The 19977-nt window shown below is 48.6% G+C and overlaps 1 protein-coding gene across 3 annotated transcripts in view; it reads left to right on the top strand.

Annotated features, from left to right (window-relative positions):
• The window catches only part of LOC8025907 (rhotekin), a 66119-nt gene that overhangs the window by 21116 nt on the left and 25026 nt on the right, over positions 1-19977 (top strand). The gene's annotated exons all lie outside the window — the stretch shown is intronic.

Below are 19977 nucleotides of genomic sequence, written 5' to 3'. Positions count from 1 at the left end.
CCGACGCACCTTGCGCTACTTTTAAAACATGAAGGGGCTTTAGTTGCAAATTGAAGCAGACAGCAACCAGTCGAAAATTGACTTCCGGTAAGCGTTTCCACGGGGAAAAGCGGGTGCATTTTTTTCGCTTCGCTCGATTATAAGAGCAGGTATTACGAATTATTACAACGTAGTAAATAGCTTGAAACATTTCTCAGCCGCGCAAATGAACATATTGGTCCGTTTCAGTATTTTTCTTTCAAATTCATTGCATATGAAACACAGTGCTGAAGGAGCTTGACGCGTCCATTTATGCTGAACACTTGGACACTGTTAGCACGAACATAGCGTCGGCGCTTTTCTGCATGGGGGATTTACGTGCAAAACGAACGAACGCCATCTGTAAAGCCAAGAGAGACGGCGAGAACTACTCAGTAACACTGAATCAGGAACTCCTGTGCACGAAGATGATCAAAATAAAGCGAAGGCCCAGTTCACCCAGTCCGATTTACAATAAACAAGTATCGCTGTATTAAGGCGAAACTCTTATATGTCTCATATTTCAGTCGACCTTCAAAGTCCTTGAGCGAAGAGGCGTCGGCGACACCAAAGGTACCAAAACGTTTCCATGAACACTCAGACGAATTGGAGGCAATAAAATTAAGACGAATTAAGAAAAATCAAAGTGAATTAAGCGGAATTAAAGGGAAGTAAAAGTAATCAAAGCTAATTAAGGACGACAAAGCTAATTAAGAGGAATTAAAATGAATCAAAGCGAATTAAGTGAACGACAAAGCGAATTAAGTGAATGACTAAGCGAATTAAGATGACGACTCAGCACAGTGAGAATTAAGGATGAGTCAGCACATTAAGGAGAGGAGTGTCTGTCTTTAATGCATCGGCGCTTGGGCTTTCGCCTTTCAGTCGTCTCAGGGATAACAACTGAGACCCTGTGAATGGTTTTCTCTGCTCGTGCCTATGTGCGTAGATGCTCGTTCTGCGTTGAAAACATCATCGTGCACGCTCGAAATCTTTGAAAATAAGGACAAGTCAGAAAACAGCTGCTCACTAAAGGCTGCCTGTCATTGGAGATAATAAAAAGATGGATCTTTCATAGCCCACATACTTTATTTTTACATTTTGAATGCTTTTAACCGCTCGTAAGGATGCCCGACGGGGTCATTTTCATACATGTGACAGGACTGGCATATTAGCAAGATATAAGTGTCACCGGAATCCTGGCGAACCTCGAACACACTCCCACATTCCTTTCGATTGTTATTTTGCTTTGATTCGTCGCTCGTGTTTACATACCTTCTGTGGAACGCAGGTTTGGGCGTGAAATATAGCCAAGTCTAACATCGTTCACTGACGAAGAAAACTTCGCTAACTAAAGTAATTACACTTTTACAATGTTAATAAAGGTGCATGCTATTCGGTACGACCCAAAGAGCAAAATTGATTCACGTTATTTTCCGGCGAAGAGACCAAACGCAGGCGCGTTTTCCCGTAGGAATGCACAGGAGCACCGCCAAATTCAACTGGTTGCCGTCTGCTTTGATCTGCATCCCGGAAGTCGCACTAGCGCCAGTTGAACCTCTAGCGTACATCGTAATAATAACTCTTATGGTTTACCCAAGACGAGTCCCTATTCTCTGGGCAACGCAGGAGGCCTCCGTCGGATTGTAGCATCGCCTTCGGTCAGACGTGAAGTGGGGCGGAGTTTGAGTCTTTGCATCGTGTGATTGCTTCCCTCGCGACGAGGCTCTTTTTAATTCATCATTTCGAACGGTTCGTCCATGAACGATTCGCCGACGCCACTGCGGTTCCGTCCAAGTCTTTTGGGTTCGTCCAGAGAGTAATGTAGTGATCCGTACACTAAAGCCCCATCGCGGCCCGGCGGTTAGGATTCACAGCACCCGCCAAATGGCGCAGCGACGCATAATTATTTATATCGCCGCGTGCGAATAGCTGAGTCGGGAGCGTGCTCGACTCGCACGCCGCTGACTGGGGTTTGATCCACGCCGGCGCTTGTCCTTTTTATCTTTCTTTTTTTTTTTTTTTGCATAACTGGATTATCCCAGATGACTCGTGAATCTTGTTCGAGCTCAAAAACTTCCCGATACTCATGCGCTTACAAAAGGAGCTTCGCATGGCCTGCTGGAGGCAGTCGTCCTTCCGTCGCCGTCAAAGGTCATTGTCAATTTATGTTTCTCGGCACAAGTTTGCCGCATTTAACGTACGTCTTAAGTTTTATTAATGAAGTTTTTTTTTTTTTTTTTTTTTTTTTTGTTAGTGCCATTTTGGTGGAGGTGCGGAGTAAGGCAATCTATGGCCACGATGCGTACCACCTGTGAACACGATAACCCCGAGGACGACGACCGTAAAGGCAACGTCCCCGAAAAAAGCATACGAGGATGACTCCAACTGTGGCATCAACGACGACCTCAACTATGACCTCGAAAACGACCCGTACTATAATCGTCAAAGTCGAAAGATAAAGCAAATATGTACAGAAAGGCAAGCCCTTCCTCGCGCGTTGGCCGCGACGTCACGGAAACGGTGGGACGCTATTGGATGCGGAGGTGGCGGAGGGATATCGTAACTGACCCTGAGTTCTGCCGTTCATCGCCCGATCCGGCTCTCTGCGCGTACGTATGGGCGGGAGCGTAATCACATGGCGAAAGAGATGTCTGGTCCAATGAGGACTTCCACTGGAATCTGAGCAACAGGCAACATCGGGGCTCTCCAAGTGCTCGCCAGGGGTCTTAGACTCGTCAAACAGGAAGTCGTGACCCAAGTTTACGGAGCGTGCCTACTGGACTCTTGCGGCGGTGACGCCGCACTTTTGTCGCCGCTGTCCGGTCGGCGCGCTCTGCGAACTTTTGGCTCCAACATGGATCTCCTCAATGACCTCGTTGTTTCATCCGACCATGTGGCAATGCTTCGACCTTTTGGCTTTCTCAAACAAGTCGTGGAAGCTTTTGAGTTTTTGAAAGTGCGATTTTCTTTGGATTATTTATTTACTCTTTCCATAAAAGAGCTGTACCATTACCTAATTATTCGCTATTTCCAGACCCTTTATATCGCAGCCATTATCCACAGTACAGATCAAGATGTTTTAAAACGAGTTCGCAGGATGCGCGTTCCCCCGACTGCAAAAACATTTTTCTTTAAGCTTCATACTAACACACTACCCTTAAACCATGGCTACGTGACAAATTAATTTTTGTACCGTGGTCGGTAAACTGTCGTTTATGCAACACGCCAGAGACTATTGAGCATTCCTTTATTTTTTGCACAGATGCATACCTTTCCTGGGATGTGCTTCCAAGGAGTCAAGGACTATAAAAAAGGACTTGTATATCAACGCATACTCTATTCGTTTTCTTCCCTGTGGAAGATCCACACACATTTCCCTCTGATTTTTTTTTTATTTTGCTTGGTACGCTTAGTCTCTGGAAGACTCGCATGATAGACAGAAACGCTGAACCACCAAGGACTACCAAATCAAATTTTATTGAAACATGCAATCACGTAGTAAGTGTCCTTGATGAACTAGGGGAAAAGCCAAAATGGTACTGGCGACTTGAAAAGTGCCTTTTGTTTCCTGATTTCCGATACAGCCGAGTCAGCCCTGCGCACCCGAAGAGCTATGAAAATTTGTCTGTATTGTAAAAGTGTTGGTGAAGATGTATCTGAATAAGCTTGTATAATCTCAGTGCATTCTCGTTTCGAAACTGCAACTATGACCCATGTGCCCACCGTCTGTGCTTCCATGCAATGAAGAAGAAAAAAAAAAAGTGCTTCTAGCGCAGGGGGTAGGGTGTCGGGCTGCTGTGCACAAGGTGGATTCCCAGCCGCCGCAGAGCCTTCTTTAGCGAATAAAAGTCGTTTACCGCGCAGCGATTCAAATGTCACATGTCCTTCGTCGTCGTCAAGTGACCGTCCCGCGCGATGACGTCATCATCATGTGACGTCACCCCCGGTGAATGACTCAAGTTAGTTCGCGCCCTCTGAGTACACTCATGATTGACAGGTCCCGAAACTTGGGGCCGAAGACCCGGCTATGGTAGGGAATGTGACGTCACGGTCACGTGGGAGGATGATGGAACCGAGGCGCGTCCCGAGTGTCGTCCCTACCTCTGATGTCATCACCATGTGACTCTGCCGAATGATGGACAGGTCCCGAAATTAGGGGTCCGAAGACCGGGGGAGGGGGCGTGGGAACGAGGCGTGAGAACGTGACGTCATGGTCACGTGGGAGGATGATACAGGATGAGACGTGTGCCGAGTACGTGTTTACTCAATCGTGTATCATATTTACGGTTCGGAGTTTTCGGTTGAAACCGATAAGAGTACGCCGAGTCCATCTTCGGAAATTCGGTTCTAACCGAAAAAGGTCAGTTTTTAGGTTTGGCGTTTTCGGTTTAAACCGATAAAAGTAAGCCGAATCCATTCTCTAAAATTCTGTTTTGGTCGCGTCGAGATGGGCGGGGAGAGGGTGAGAAAGGGGGAGGGGAGAGAGGGCGTTGCAATGTTCGGCATTGTGTGACCTCTTCATGATTGGTTGCCCTCTTCCAAGGTTAAACGTGCAACAAAAGAGGTCTTGGGTGGTCTTTCGCGGGACATCTGTGTCCTGGATGTGTCAAATTCCTAATCTTTAAAAAAAAAATCGTGTATGGGCCAGTATAAGGTTTTTAGCCATGCAAGATCTGCAGCCAGAGTTTCGTGAGCGCATGAGATATGTTGTGCTTCAAAACGTCGCACCGTGTCTCTTTTGGTACATTTGCTTGATTGGCCGATTTTGGATCAGGCAGCGCTTCATCTCCTCAGCCTGCCAATATCCATTGTTTACGTTGAGAGGGCATTCTCGAAGCCCAGACTCATTAACAGGAAAGAATGAGCGTGGATCAACGAGGAGAACCTGGGAAAGTAGACATGTGTTTACTATAATGAGATCACGTAATCCTGATGTACAGAAGGTTAAGTTTCACGTTTTTTGGTCACCGACTTGTTTGTATTTCTGTTTTTTTTTTTTTTTTTTTTGCTTTTTTACAATTGCACACAATTCCCAAATGAAGTGTCGATGATTTTTTTTTTTTTTCAATGTATTTGTGCCGTTATTCCTTGAGGGATCACTAATATCAGAGTTACAACGATCATCTGATCCGGTGTCCGATAATGTTTCTTTCATTTTCACCGAAAAAAAGACAGTAGCTTTTGTAGGCATAAATATACACCGAAAAAAAAAGAAAGTTTAATTTTAATATAAACACCGAAAAAAGTACGCCGAATTTGAGAAAAATAAAAACCGAAAACGCGGAACCCTAATCATACTACACTACTTGTTTGGCTTCTTCGCAGACCTGGGGGGGAGGCGTCCGCTGCGGGTGTTTGGGCGACGGCTTCGGCGGGGGGGGGGGGGGGGGGGGGGTGCGGTCGAGGGTTGGGCGACGGCCTCGGCGGGGGGGGTCTGGGGGTGCGGTCGAGGGTTGGGCGACGGCCTCGGCGGGGGGGGGCTGGGGGTGCGGTCGGGGGATGTCGCTCTGGAAGCTGCTGGCCGCCGCTGGGGGACCGGCGGTCCGAGAAAGACGGAAGCTGACGGATCCGCGTACCCCTGAAGTGCGGCTCCCCACCCGGACTGAGCGACGTGGTACAAAAGTCGGACACGCTCGAAGATCCGAAGTTTGTCGCGGGCGGGGAGCCCGATGCACTGACAGTCCCACAGTTGCACAAAGCACTCCAAAAGTTGGAGCTCCGCAATCTCTCGGTGTCCAATATGCTGCGAATGCCTTGACACTTGCTGCAACTGGATAAAAGCCTCCGCGATGTCTCGCCTAGCAGGCGGATCACTGACAGTGAAGACGCGTCTTCCGGCGACTTGGGGGTTGTACAGGGTGTACGGGTTAAATACAACGTCCGGTCCCGTAAAAAAGCGCCCGGGGTCGGCGGCAGGAGCGTAAGGGGCCAAGACCCGGGGCTCGACGGCAGCTGTTGCGGCCGTCTGGGTAGCCGCGGAGTGCTGAAACTCGAACTGCGATCCCATCGCCCAGGGGTCGGCGATGGGGACGGCTGACTGGGTGTCAGCTCTAGGCTCTAGTCGGAGTCCCCCAAAGGCGGCGACGGGTTGAAACTGGGGGGTGGACTGGGGCGGAACCCCTCCTGGTGGGATGTTGTGAGCAAGGGCTTGTCCGGCGGCGGCTGCCATGGATGCAGCAAGTCGTTTGTTCTCCTCTAGGAGGCGGTCAAACTGCTGGTTGGCCGCCTCCCGCTCTGTGGCAACCACCTCTTCCACTAGATCACTGTAGTCTTGCAGTACACGGATGAACGCGCTAGTATCATCGGAAACTGGCGGAACTGCCCAGGTGACACGCTTCGGTGGCATGGCCATTGCACTGGTACGAGGAGGATGGCGGTTAGTCCCTGAGCTCCGCCGACCCTGAGCGAAGAAAACAGGCTACAAATAACAAATACTGCGAAGCTACCCAGTATTTTCGCGGTTCGATAAAAACATGGAATCAAATAAGATACGTAATGCTTAACGATAATGAATTTTCGAAGCTTGGTTCAAGCTCGGTTCAAGAGAAGATTTGAAGCTAAAATATAGTTCTGCAACAGTCTACGAACGCAAACTTGTTTCACCGAATGCGAGGTAAAGGAGATCTTTTCACGCGGCAGAAAACAATAAGCACGCAGGCATGGCTTACAACGGCAAGGAGTTCGTGTTTGGGAATGGGTTAGTTGGCTTTTCACGCTTTGATTAAACTGCGCTGCGAAGCATTGCAACTAACTACACCGAGACGAAAAAGACGACATAGAAAAAGAGGCGCCTCTTTCTGTATGTTGCCTCGTGTAATTCTCGTCTCAGTGTCGTTATTTGGAATCCTTCGCAGCGCAGTTTAATGAAAGCATGGCCTAGCTGTAAAAGAACTTGTTGTTGGGCTAGTTGGTGTTGACTGTATTGAACCATGCTTAAAAGCGCTAAAAACACACAAGATAGAAGACAAACACGGGCGCCCGTGTTTGTCTTCTATCTTGTGTACGTCTTTTTAGCGCTTTTAACCATGGTTCGATACATGGCCTAGCTGAGCTGTTCATTTCGGTATTCAGAAGGGGGGGGAATTAACTTGGGGCGCGAATTTCTTCCATTTTTGGTTAAATATATCGGGAAGCAGAAGGGAAAGTACTTTGGCGCAGTCTGGCGCAAATGGTAGCAAGCCCCAACACAGCACTCTGGGCTGAAGGATCCGGCGGCCGAAGCGCACTGCAGCTCGGAGTACATGGAGCGAATGCTCGCGCTGCAGAACCCAGGAATCCTCAATCAGCGCCCCTGCCGGCTGCCATCTGGATGAGCACCGGAGGAGTGCGTTCGTGTACCGCTACTGCGTGATGCACGCTCAAGACCCCGGGGTTAGTATGGCCAGGGATTTATGCAATTCGAACCGAACCCCCCGGAGTACTGCACAGCGGAGACATAAGGCTCTGGGGGGCAGACTCATGTCCCGCCTCGAAACTTGCATCTAATAAATCTACTTACCCTACCTCGCTGCATGCTCACGTGGTAATTATGAAAATCTAGTCACAACCGGGAAGCGCAGACCTAGAAACAAGACTGCTGGCCAAGTCCCAGTTCACGCTGCAGCTCGAAGCAGAAGGAGCGCGATGCATGAGCTCGAGGTGTTCGGTCGATGCAGCCCACGTACCACTTCCCGCTTCTACTTTCTCCTCGAGTACAAAGAAAGTAGATGAAAAAGCTCGCACTGGGCAGAACCCAGGCATCCTGGGTACAATTCCACACCCCTGCCCGTTTCGAGCTGGACGAGTGTCGTACCGGCGTGCGGTCGTGTATCCCTACCGCGTGGTGCACGTTAAAGACCCTAGGCTAGCAGTCGTACTGCACCGACTCAATTGCTCATCTAGTGGCTGCATTTACATGGATGCGACTAGTGCCACTAAATAAGCTACGCTTCAGAGTAACGACACTTGGCCATATTGTGTCGTAAAATCATGGTTGCCAGTTATCTGAAGCTTTATCTGAAATCACAGGAAATGCTTTTCCGCCCTCCACAAATGTTTAAACCTTCCGCGACAGAGCAAAGCAATAATACATGACCTTCCTATCACCGAATCTAATGCTGAGGAAGTCGCACTTTTGAATCATGAGGATCGGCCGTAGCGTCGATCTGTTCTGCATTCGAGCCAAAATGGCGGCGCCCACAACAATGTCGGGGAACGGAGTGCCGATACTCTAAGCGCAGCTTATTTAGTGGCTCTAGATGCGACCGTAGCGCATCGAGTCGAGATTTCACGATTTTGATTGGTAGCAGTTGGGTAGAAGAGGAAGAAGTAGGAATACAGGCTGCGTGTGATTGGTCCCTGCTCGATTCGATGCGCTACGATCGCATTCATGTAAACGTAGCCATAGGCTGCATTTAGAAAGATGCGACCGTAGCGCATCGATTCGAGATTTCACGATTTTGATTGGTAGCAGTTGGGTAGAAGAGGAAGAAGTATGAAGACAGGCTGCGTGTGATTGGTCCCTGCTCGATTCGATGCGCTACGATCGCATTCATGTCAACGTAGCCATAGGCTGCATTTACATGGATGCGACCGTAGCGCATCGAGTCGAGATTTCACGATTTTGGTTGGTAGCAGTTGGGTAGAAGAGGAAGAAGTAGGAAGACAGGCTGCGTGTGATTGGTCCCTGCTCGATTCGATGCGCTACGATCGCATTCATGTAAACGTAGCCATAGGCTGCATTTACATGGATGCGACCGTAGCGCATCGAGTCGAGATTTCACGATTTTGATTGGTAGCAGTTGGGTAGAAGTGGAAGAAGCAAGAAGACAGGCTTCGTGTGATTGGTCCCTGCTCGATTCGATGCGCTACGATCGCATTCATGTAAACGTAGCCATAGGCTGCATTTAGAAAGATGCGACCGTAGCGCATCGATTCGAGATTTCACGATTTTGATTGGTAGCAGTTGGGTAGAAGAGGAAGAAGTAGGAAGACAGGCTGCGTGTGATTGGTCCCTGCTCGATTCGATGCGCTACGATCGCATTCATGTAAACGTAGCCATAGGCTGCATTTACATGGATGCGACCGTACCGCGTCGAGTCGAGATTTCACGATTTTGATTGGTAGCAGTTGGGTAGAAGAGGAAGAAGTAAGAAGACAGGCTGCGTGTGATTGGTCCCTGCTCGATTCGATGCGCTACGATCGCATCCATGTAAACGTAGCCATAAGCTGCATTTACATGGATGCGACCGTAGCGCATCGAGTCGAGATTTCACGATTTTGATTGGTAGCAGTTGGGTAGAAGAGGAAGAGGTAAGAAGACAGGCTGCGTGTGATTGGTCCCTGTTCGATTTGATGCGCTACGATCGCATTCATGTAAACGTAGCCATAGGCTGCATTTACATAGATGCGACCGTAGCGCATCGAGTCGAGATTTCACGATTTTGATTGGTAGCAGTTGGGTAGAGGAGGAAGAAGTAAGAAGATAGGCTGCGTGTAATTGGTCCCTGCTCGATTCGATGCGCTACGATCGTATTCATGTAAACGTAGCCATAGGCTGCATTTACATGGATGCGACCGTAGCGCATCGAGTCGAGATTTCACGATTTTGATTGGTAGCAGTTGGGTAGAAGAGGAAGAAGTAAGAAGACAGGCTGCGTGTGATTGGTCCCTGCTCGATTCGATGTGCTACGATCGCATCCATGTAAACGTAGCCATAAGCTGCATTTACATGGATGCGACCGTAGCGCATCGAGTCGAGATTTCACGATTTTGATTGGTAGCAGTTGGGTAGAAGAGGACGAAGTAAGAAGACAGGCTGCGTGTGATTGGTCCCTGCTCGATTCGATGCGCTACGATCGCATCCATGTAAACGTAGCCATAGGCTGCATTTACATGGATGCGACCGTAGCGCATCGAGTCGAGATTTCACGATTTTGATTGGTGGCAGTTGGGTAGAAGAGGACGAAGTAAGAAGGCAGGCTGCGTGTGATTGGTCCCTGCTCGATTCGATGCGCTACGATCGCATTCATGTAAACGTAGCCATAGGCTGCATTTACATGGATGCGACCGTAGCGCATCGAGTCGAGATTTCACGATTTTGATTGGTAGCAGTTGGGTAGAAGAGGAAGACGTAAGAAGACAGGCTGCGTGTGATTGGTCCCTGCTCGATTCGATGCGCTACGATCGCATTCATGTAAACGTAGCCATAGTCTGCATTTACATGGATGCGACCGTAGCGCATCGAGTCGAGATTTCACGATTTTGATTGGTAGCAGTTGGGTAGAAGAGGACGAAGTAAGAAGGCAGGCTGCGTGTGATTGGTCCCTGCTCGATTCGATGCGCTACGATCGCATTCATGTAAACGTAGCCATAGGCTGCATTTACATGGATGCGACCGTAGCGCATCGAGTCGAGATTTCACGATTTTGATTGGTAGCAGTTGGGTAGAAGAGGAAGAAGTAAGAAGACAGGCTGCGTGTGATTGGTCCCTGCTCGATTCGATGCGCTACGATCGCATTCATGTAAACGTAGCCATAGTCTGCATTTACATGGATGCGACCGTAGCGCATCGAGTCGAGATTTCACGATTTTGATTGGTAGCAGTTGGGTAGAAGAGGAAGAAGTAAGAAGACAGGCTGCGTGTGATTGGTCCCTGCTCGATTCGATGCGCTACGATCGCATTCATGTAAACGTATCCAGTGGGCAACAATGTCGCATGTTCTGGCAGACTAAACTACTGCTGTATAAACAACGAACGACTAATGTGTTATTTAAAAAAAAAAAACATTTTTTTTAATGTTGCACCCAATTTATTATACTATTTACACGCAAGGAGAAATTAAGGAGTTAGAAGTGGTACAAGGGTTGCGTAGCCGATGGACCGAAACCATCGAGCTCGTGCAGTGGCACATCACAATTTCTTTTTCGGGCTGAGGCTTGTATGTGCAGGGTGCCCCCCCCCCCCCCCCCCCCCATTTCTTTTTTTAACCGTTAAAATAAACCATGCATTACTGAACGCTCATTCTCCGGCCATTCTCCATCCAGAGCGTTGGAGAGCCTCACATTCGAGAACTAATTATGCTTCAGCACGTTGTGGCATCCACGAGATATACACATAGAAAATGTGTCAAAACATCAAATAAGACAAATGTACTCAACGAACTATTGCGAAACCCCTTGATTTTAGAACTTACGTTTATTTTATTATATACATATGTTGCGTTCCATTTGTAATTCTCGCCTTGTTATATATTTTTGACTTGTGTATGCGCTGACCATGCTGTCAAAGTCGGTAAGGGAAGCAGGAAAATGTCAAGCTACATTGAGTAGCTTTTTGTCCTGTCTCCCTCTCCGTAAAATGGAGTGAACAAAATTGAACTGAATTGAAATGTAGAACTAGCGGTGCGAACCAGATGCCAAAGTTTCAGAACTTACCGTTATCTTATTCAAAAGCTATAAGTGGTTTTCTGAAATTTTCAGTAGGAAAATGGGGCCCATTTTCGCCCGTTTTCGGTAACCGGCGCCATAGAGGTCCATCGGCCGCCATTTTCCCACTGAAAATTTCATAAAATCGCTTATAACTTGTTAATAACGGTTGGTGTTGAAGCTTTGGCATATGGTTCGGACCTCTAGGGCTACATTTAGGCGGAGAATGAGCGTTTGACGATGCATAGTTTATGTATTTGAGGTGAATAAAACACTGTGATTTTTTTTTCTTTCTTTTTTTTTTCGGGGGAGGGGGGGGGGGGATATGTTTAGACAGTCGGAAGTTTGTCTGCCTCAATGGGCGTTGTTAGGATCGGCGTTGCAGGGTCTGCCTGCCGTTGCCACGTCGGGGATGAAGCATTGAGCATCACGAGCCATTGGGCTCCAGGGATTAGTCGGGGCCAGCTGCACCGGCGCTCTCTCGACTTATCTCGCCCCAGCTCGTGTTGGCCGGACAAAGACATCCCAAGTCGTCAGGCATCAACGACAGCCCTTTTCTTCAAAGGCAGTTGTTGGGAATGACCTCGGAGAGGGCGTCGCTCTTTCCCCACTCCCTCGACTGGTAGAAAACCCGGCGGAACGTCGCCACGGGGATTATCGGCGAAAGCCCCAGGACTCCCTGTTGTCACAAGACACGACGGATCGTTAGCACTAGGGTGCCTACATGTTTCCGGAGCGGCGGAAACATGTAGGCACCCTAGTTAGCACCGTCTGCGGTCGCCGCCGGGTCCAAGGGATCATCGGCCGACTATTACCGGCTGACAGTCGGTTCAACGATGCGTCCTTTGAGCGGCATCGTGCTTGCCACAAGTTGCCAGTGTGCCTGGGACAGGTACTGAGGGTACAGCCATAGCTACCACAGCGTGGACATCTACAAATGGGTCACCACTGGCTCAATAAGAACTTCCCCCACGCCCCTCCCTAAGGAAAAAGGAAAATTGGACCCCTTTAAAGGGGGCCACAAGCGGTTCTGGGATAGTGCTCTCTCTGACTTTGATAGTGCTCTCTCTGACTCCAATTAAACTAGCTACGTTTCTCATCCAAAGTCTCCCACTTCCACTGACCCCTCAGAATCTTCGCACCATTGGGAAATGAGCGTCTTCAACGGCTTGAGGACCTCCGGACGAGCGCCGTCAGATCCGGCTGTAGGACCATTCGTCGAAAGACAATTCGTAGCAGGTGAATTGGTAACAGGGCAGTTGGTCACATAGGGCCATTTGCATAGGGTAATTTGTTCCGATGACAATTCGTCACACGAATAGGCGAAATTTGTCCTGTTTATCTTTTTTTTTAAATTTATTGAGCATATGGTTTTAAGATGAATAATCACAAGCAGGCACTCTGGATCTTAAAGAGGGGCGTGGGGAAGTTCTTATTGAGCCGATGGTGCTAAGCATAATTAGTTCTCGAATGTGGGACTCTCCAATGCTCTGGATGGAGAATAGCCGGAGAATGTGCGTTCAGTAATGCATGGTTTATTTTAACGGTTAAAAAAAGAAATGGGGGGGGGGGGGGGGGCACCCTGCACATACAAGCCTCAGCCCGAAAAAGAAATTGTGATGTGCCACTGCACGAGCTCGATGATTTCGGTCCATCGGCTACGCAGCCCTCGTACCACTTCTAACTCCTAATTTCTCCTTGCGTGTAAATAGTATAATAAATTGGGCGCAACATTAAAAAAAATGTTTTTTTTTTAAAAGAACAACACATTAGTCGTTAGTTGTTTATACAGCAGTAGTTTCGTCTGCCAGAACATGCGACATTGTTGCCCACTGGCTACGTTTACATGAATGCGATCGTAGCGCATCGAATCGAGCAGGAACCAATTGCACGCAGCCTGTCTTCTTACTTCGTCCTCTTCTACCCAACTGCTACCAATCAAAATCGTGAAATCTCGACTCGATGTGCTACGGTCGCATCCATGTAAATGCAGCTTATGGCTACGTTTACATGGACGCGATCGTAGCGCATCGAATCGAGCAGGAACCAATCGCATGCAGCCTGTCTTCTTACTTCGTCCTCTTCTACCCAACTGCTACCAATCAAAATCGGGAAATCTCGACTCGATGTGCTACGGTCGCATCCATGTAAATGCAGCTTATGGCTACGTTTACATGGATGCGATCGTAGCGCATCGACTCGAGCAGGAACCAATCGCACGCAGCCTGTCTTCTTACTTCGTCCTCTTCTACCCAACTGCTACCAATCAAAATCGTGAAATCTCGACTCGATGTGCTACGGTCGCATCCATGTAAATGCAGCTTATGGCTACGTTTACATGGACGCGATCGTAGCGCATCGAATCGAGCAGGAACCAATCGCATGCAGCCTGTCTTCTTACTTCGTCCTCTTCTACCCAACTGCTACCAATCAAAATCGGGAAATCTCGACTCGATGCGCTACGGTCGCATCCATGTAAATGCAGCTTATGGCTAAGTTTACATGAATGCGATCGTAGCGCATCGAATCGAGCAGGAACCAATCGCACGCAGCCTGTCTTCTTACTTCTTCCTTTTCTACTCAACTGCTACCAATCAAAATCGTGAAATCTCGACTCGATGCGCTACGGTCGCATCCATGTAAATGCAGCCTATGGCTACGTTTACATGAATGCGATCGTAGCGCATCGAATCGAGCAGGGACCAATCACACGCAGCCTGTATTCCTACTTCTTCCTCTTCTACACAACTGCTACCAATCAAAATCGTGAAATCTCGACTCGATGCGCTACGGTCGCATCCATGTAACTGCAGCTTATGGCTACGTTTACATGGACGCGATCGTAGCGCATCGAATCGAGCAGGAACCATTCACACGCAGCCTGTCTTCTTACTTCTTCCTCTTCTACCCAACTGCTACCAATCAAAATCGTGAAATCTCGACTCGATGCGCTACGGTCGCATCCATGTAAATGCAGCTTATGGCTACGTTTACATGAATGCGATCGTAGCGCATCGAATCGAGCAGGGACCAATCACACGCAGCCTGTATTCCTACTTCTTCCTCTTCTACCCAACTGCTACCAATCAAAATCGTGAAATCTCGACTCGATGCGCTACGGTCGCATCCATGTAAATGCAGCCACTAGATGAGCAATTGAGTCGGTGCAGTACGACTGCTAGCCTAGGGTCTTTAACGTGCACCACGCGGTAGGGATACACGACCGCACGCCGGTACGACACTCGTCCAGCTCGAAACGGGCAGGGGTGTGGAATTGTACCCAGGATGCCTGGGTTCTGCCCAGTGCGAGCTTTTTCATCTACTTTCTTTGTACTCGAGGAGAAAGTAGAAGCGGGAAGTGGTACGTGGGCTGCATCGACCGAACACCTCGAGCTCATGCATCGCGCTCCTTCTGCTTCGAGCTGCAGCGTGAACTGGGACTTGGCCAGCAGTCTTGTTTCTAGGTCTGCGCTTCCCGGTTGTGACTAGATTTTCATAATTACCACGTGAGCATGCAGCGAGGTAGGGTAAGTAGATTTATTAGATGCAAGTTTCGAGGCGGGACATGAGTCTGCCCCCCAGAGCCTTATGTCTCCGCTGTGCAGTACTCCGGGGGGTTCGGTTCGAATTGCATAAATCCCTGGCCATACTAACCCCGGGGTCTTGAGCGTGCATCACGCAGTAGCGGTACACGAACGCACTCCTCCGGTGCTCATCCAGATGGCAGCCGGCGGGGGCGCTGATTGAGGATTCCTGGGTTCTGCAGCGCGAGCATTCGCTCCATGTACTCCGAGCTGCAGTGCGCTTCGGCCGCCGGATCCTTCAGCCCAGAGTGCTGTGTTGGGGCTTGCTACCATTTGCGCCAGACTGCGCCAAAGTACTTTCCCTTCTGCTTCCCGATATATTTAACCAAAAATGGAAGAAATTCGCGCCCCAAGTTAATTCCCCCCCCCCTTCTGAATACCGAAATGAACAGCTCAGCTAGGCCATGTATCGAACCATGGTTAAAAGCGCTAAAAAGACGTACACAAGATAGAAGACAAACACGGGCGCCCGTGTTTGTCTTCTATCTTGTGTGTTTTTAGCGCTTTTAAGCATGGTTCAATACAGTCAACACCAACTAGCCCAACAACAAGTTCTTTTACAGCTAGGCCATGCTTTGATTAAACTGCGCTGCGAAGGATTCCAAATAACGACACTGAGACGAGAATTACACGAGGCAACATACAGAAAGAGGCGCCTCTTTTTCTTTGTCGTCTTTTTCGTCTCGGTGTAGTTAGTTGCAATGCTTCGCAGCGCAGTTTAATCAAAGCGTGAAAAGCCAACTAACCCATTCCCAAACACGAACTCCTTGCCGTTGTAAGCCATGCCTGCGTGCTTATTGTTTTCTGCCGCGTGAAAAGATCTCCTTTACCTCGCATTCGGTGAAACAAGTTTGCGTTCGTAGACTGTTGCAGAACTATATTTTAGCTTCAAATCTTCTCTTGAACCGAGCTTGAACCAAGCTTCGAAACTTCATTATCGTTAAGCATTACGTCTCTTACTTGATTCCATGTTTTTATCGAACTGCGAAAATACTGGGTAGCTTCGCAGTATTTGTTATTTGTAGCCTGTTTTCTTCGCTCAGGGTCGGCGTAGCTCCGTGGAGTCTGCTTCTTGCCGCACCTTTGTGCACTGCCGAGAAGCGACCCCCGCGAAGTGGGCTTCGCCATTTAACGTGCCTTGCTTCCACGCAGAACATCCGGATGGTTAGGGATAAGCAGCCCTTCTGAGCGGAGAGTGCAGTCAAATAGTTGGAAAAAAAATAGCGATTACTTTGTTCCACTATTAATTATTTTATAACAGAACCGCGGCTAATAAATATGCAAGTTACGTAGACTCAAGGGGCATGCGTCATTGGTCGCATTTTTTTTATATTTATGGGGATTAATATTTGCGGCATTGTGAGATTATTTCTGAATAACCTTGATATAACTGGACTGAACTACAGGTTTAATTTTTATGTCAAATCCCTCGTTTTGTTGCCGCCTTTATATTGGCCTCCAAGTATTCGAGCGCACGGCCATTCAAGTGTAAGTTAAAACTCGATCACTTAGCTTTAGCAATAGTCTTATAAAGAATTCATCTCCATTTCTTTAGAACTGCATACCGTGAGATCCCGTATGAATGCCCTCCCCTGAGAGATCGCCCATCCCTTCGGGTGAATAACAACTTCCGAAACATCTCCCCAATTCCCGTCTCACGCGATGTCTGACGGGGTTCGCATCCACCGTGCGATCTGCGCCGGTACGTGTGACAAGCGAGTTCATACTCATACCAGGTTCTTGGATGTTTATCGCACCGTGACAGGCGAATTTGCTGTGTCCGCAATATGCGGTATCCGTTCCCGCGAGTTCGTAGCGGGTACTCGCGTTTTTTGTCCCCGATCCGTGCAAGCGGTTCCCGTGACACCTGAGTTTGTGGTGGTTTCTCGCGTGTTTATCGCGCCGTGACACGGGAATCGGGAACGATGTCCGTTCCCGTGACATTCAAGCTCGTAGCGGTTTCCCGCGTTTTTTGTCCGCGATCTGCGTGCGCGACAGCTGTTCCCGTGACACCCGAGTTTGTGGCGGGTTCTCGCCGTAGCCCTTGTTCCCGCGTGTTTATCGCACCGTGACGCGCGAACCTGCTGCGTCCGCGATCTGCGTTCCCATGGCGTGGGAGTTCGTAGCGAACTCCCGCGTGTTTATCGCACCGTGGAACGTGAATTTTCCCTGATATTGTCACGAATGACAGGCAGAAAGACGGTTAGCGCAGTAGGAAACTAAACGTTTAATAGAGGCCAACTTGTACCCAGAACAAAAAGAGGTAGCGTCGCAGGCGTCCAAGTTCGGCGGAGTATCGAGCGCAAGGGCGAGGCTGTCCTCGGACCGCCACGCGGTGCACCTCTTGTACCCGCGTGGGTTTCGGGAACATTCGGCGTAGAACGTTTGGGGCTTAGGACATTCGTACCTCGATCAGACGACAAGGTTCTCCAACTTACGAGAACGCTAAATTGAAAGAACACATAAAAGGTGTGTCCGCTTCCAGGAATCGAACCTGGGACCTCCGCGCGGAAGCCAAACACGCTTCATTCGGTCACGCACGCACGCGCTCGTGCGGTTTGTAGCGGTGCCCCCTGTTTATCGCTCATTTTTAACGAGTGATAGACAGTGGTTTTGCAGAAAAGTCGCTGTTTCACCGCTGTGTCGCTGAAAAGTCTGTGTCGGTGGGGCGGGAAAATCCTGATTGGTCGGTTGGGTAATGACGTCACAGCCACATGACCTCACGCGGTCATGCGGCTGTGACGTGACATGTAATGGGAACTCAAGGTAGTCGCGCATGGCGCAAATGGTGTCACTTTATAAAGTAATTCATTTGGCTTAAAGACAATTTGAAGAATTTCGTCTTTAAACCCAGGACCCTTCAGTAGCGAGTCAAACATGCGTCCGACTGGGCCACGCAGACACACGTCTTGGGAAGGATTCGCTTTAGCTATCGCGTTCCACTCAGCTTTGCATAAGATTTTGCTGTCAGCATACTCAAAGATTGCCCACCTCATAGGTTCCTAGATAAGAGTTCCTAGGTAAGAGCTTTCTACAAGTAGTGACTTTCTTCAAAGCGCCGATTGCGTGACGGTGATGGTTTTAGGAAGCGAATGGCGGCGCACGGCAGAAGACTGAACTGAATGACGCTATTCTGTTCCAGCGGAATGTTCTTTTTGTATCGGTTGTCGTTACTTGTAAAAAAAAAAAGTATCGACTTTAATAGGTACTTCAATCTATTATTTACTGATGGTTTTCTTTTTCGCCGCAGTACTTTATCTTTCACTTTATACCTCAATAACCATCCACAGATGATCATCCTTCATCCCTCAGCATATGACTGAAAAGCACCTGCTGCAGTGAGAAAAATAATGGCATTGGTCATACTATTTTTCTTTCTGCATCTAAGCCCAGCTGCAGACAGTTAGCTTATACTCCGTTTCACCTTCAGTCCGAGCGCAGTGGACGCCACGAGCCATCCCAGCCGATCCAGAGCCGGGAGAAAGTCGCGTGACCTGCCGGTGGGGCGGGGCGACACAGGGAGCTCAAGGTCGCATGACACTCCCTCAACGCCGCATTGGCTGGGATGGCTCCTAGCGTCCGCTGTGCTCGGACGGAAGGTGAAACGGAGTATAGTGTGTGAAGGGATCGTATAATTGTGCAATGGGTAACACGTCTTACAGTAATTTTTGCTGCTGCAAAATTGACTTTTGGCTGCTTCAAAAGGTGCTCCAAAATCACTCTGTCCAATCACATTGTAGACCTTCAACTCTTTGAAGGTGCAATCAATAAACATTTTAACGAAAATTAGCTTTAGCTGCAGGAGAATGGAAGTCTGAAAATATATCAATGAGTTTAAACTTTAATTTAAGTAGCTTTGTTATCACCCAAAGAAAAAAAAAAAAAAACGTGGTGCATATCAGATATTTGAGAAAATACCCCCTCCTCCCTTTTTCTCTACCCTAAAATGTTATACATGCGGAATTCAGGGGAAGGGGGGCGGGGGAGTCAGGTCGGGACATTCGGACCCCTCCTCTGAATCCGCCACTGCCCACATGCTGTTATTGTATAATAAAGCATCGTCTGCATCTAAAATATCATTTATGCATACCGTAACATTCCGATGAATGCCCACCCCCGAGAGATCGCCCATCCCGTTTTCCTGGCACCTATAAGATAAAAATTCCGAAACATCGCCCACCCCCCGATTCCCGTCGGACGTCACGCGACGGGAATCGCAACAACCGCGCCTGTCAAGCAAGTTCGTCGCGGGTTCCCGCGTTTTTGTCCGCGACCTGCGCATGCGATATCGGATCCCGTAACACGCGATTTGTTCCTGCGTGTATGTTGCACCGTGAAATGCGAATCTGCTGCGTCCGCAGTCTGCGGTATTTATTCCCGTAACACAAGAGTTTGTAGCGGATTCCCGCGTGTTTGTCCGCGAACTGCGCGTGCGATATCGGTTCCCGTGACAGGAAAGTTTGTAGCGGGTTCTCGCGTGTTTATTGCACTAGCTTGAATCTCCTGCGTCCGCGATTTTGCGGTATTCCGTGAGATGCGAGTTCTCGGCGGTTTTTCGCGGGTCCTTCACGCACCATGAAACGCGAATCTGCCGCGTCTGCAACCTGCGGTATCCTTTCCCGTGACACAAGAGTTCGTCACGTGATTTGTAGCTGGTGCCTGGGTGTTTATCATGACTTTTTGATAAAGTTTTGCTGTGGCATCCCCAAAGATATCCCACCCCATGTTTTTCACCATTCATCTCTTCATTATGGGTGGGCGTTTTTTCGGAGCTTTACGGGTATATGGGGAGTTAAAAGCTTCTTTAGCTGAATTAAGAAATTAAGTTTTATTGCAGCATTTTAAGAACTTGACAGTACCTTCTGTTAGGTGCTCTACACTGCTTTATTCTAACGTTATCTCACTATTAGGCTAGTGGAGCAAATGAGAATGGACCATAATCTCCAAAAGTTTTTACTTCTGGTTG

Source organism: Ixodes scapularis, unplaced genomic scaffold, assembly GCF_016920785.2.
Source record: "Ixodes scapularis isolate PalLabHiFi unplaced genomic scaffold, ASM1692078v2 PGA_scaffold9__187_contigs__length_104089568, whole genome shotgun sequence".
Lineage (NCBI taxonomy): Eukaryota > Metazoa > Arthropoda > Arachnida > Ixodida > Ixodidae > Ixodes > Ixodes scapularis.
Note: the sequence above shows the minus strand (reverse complement) of the source record. Positions and strands in the feature narration are given on the sequence as shown.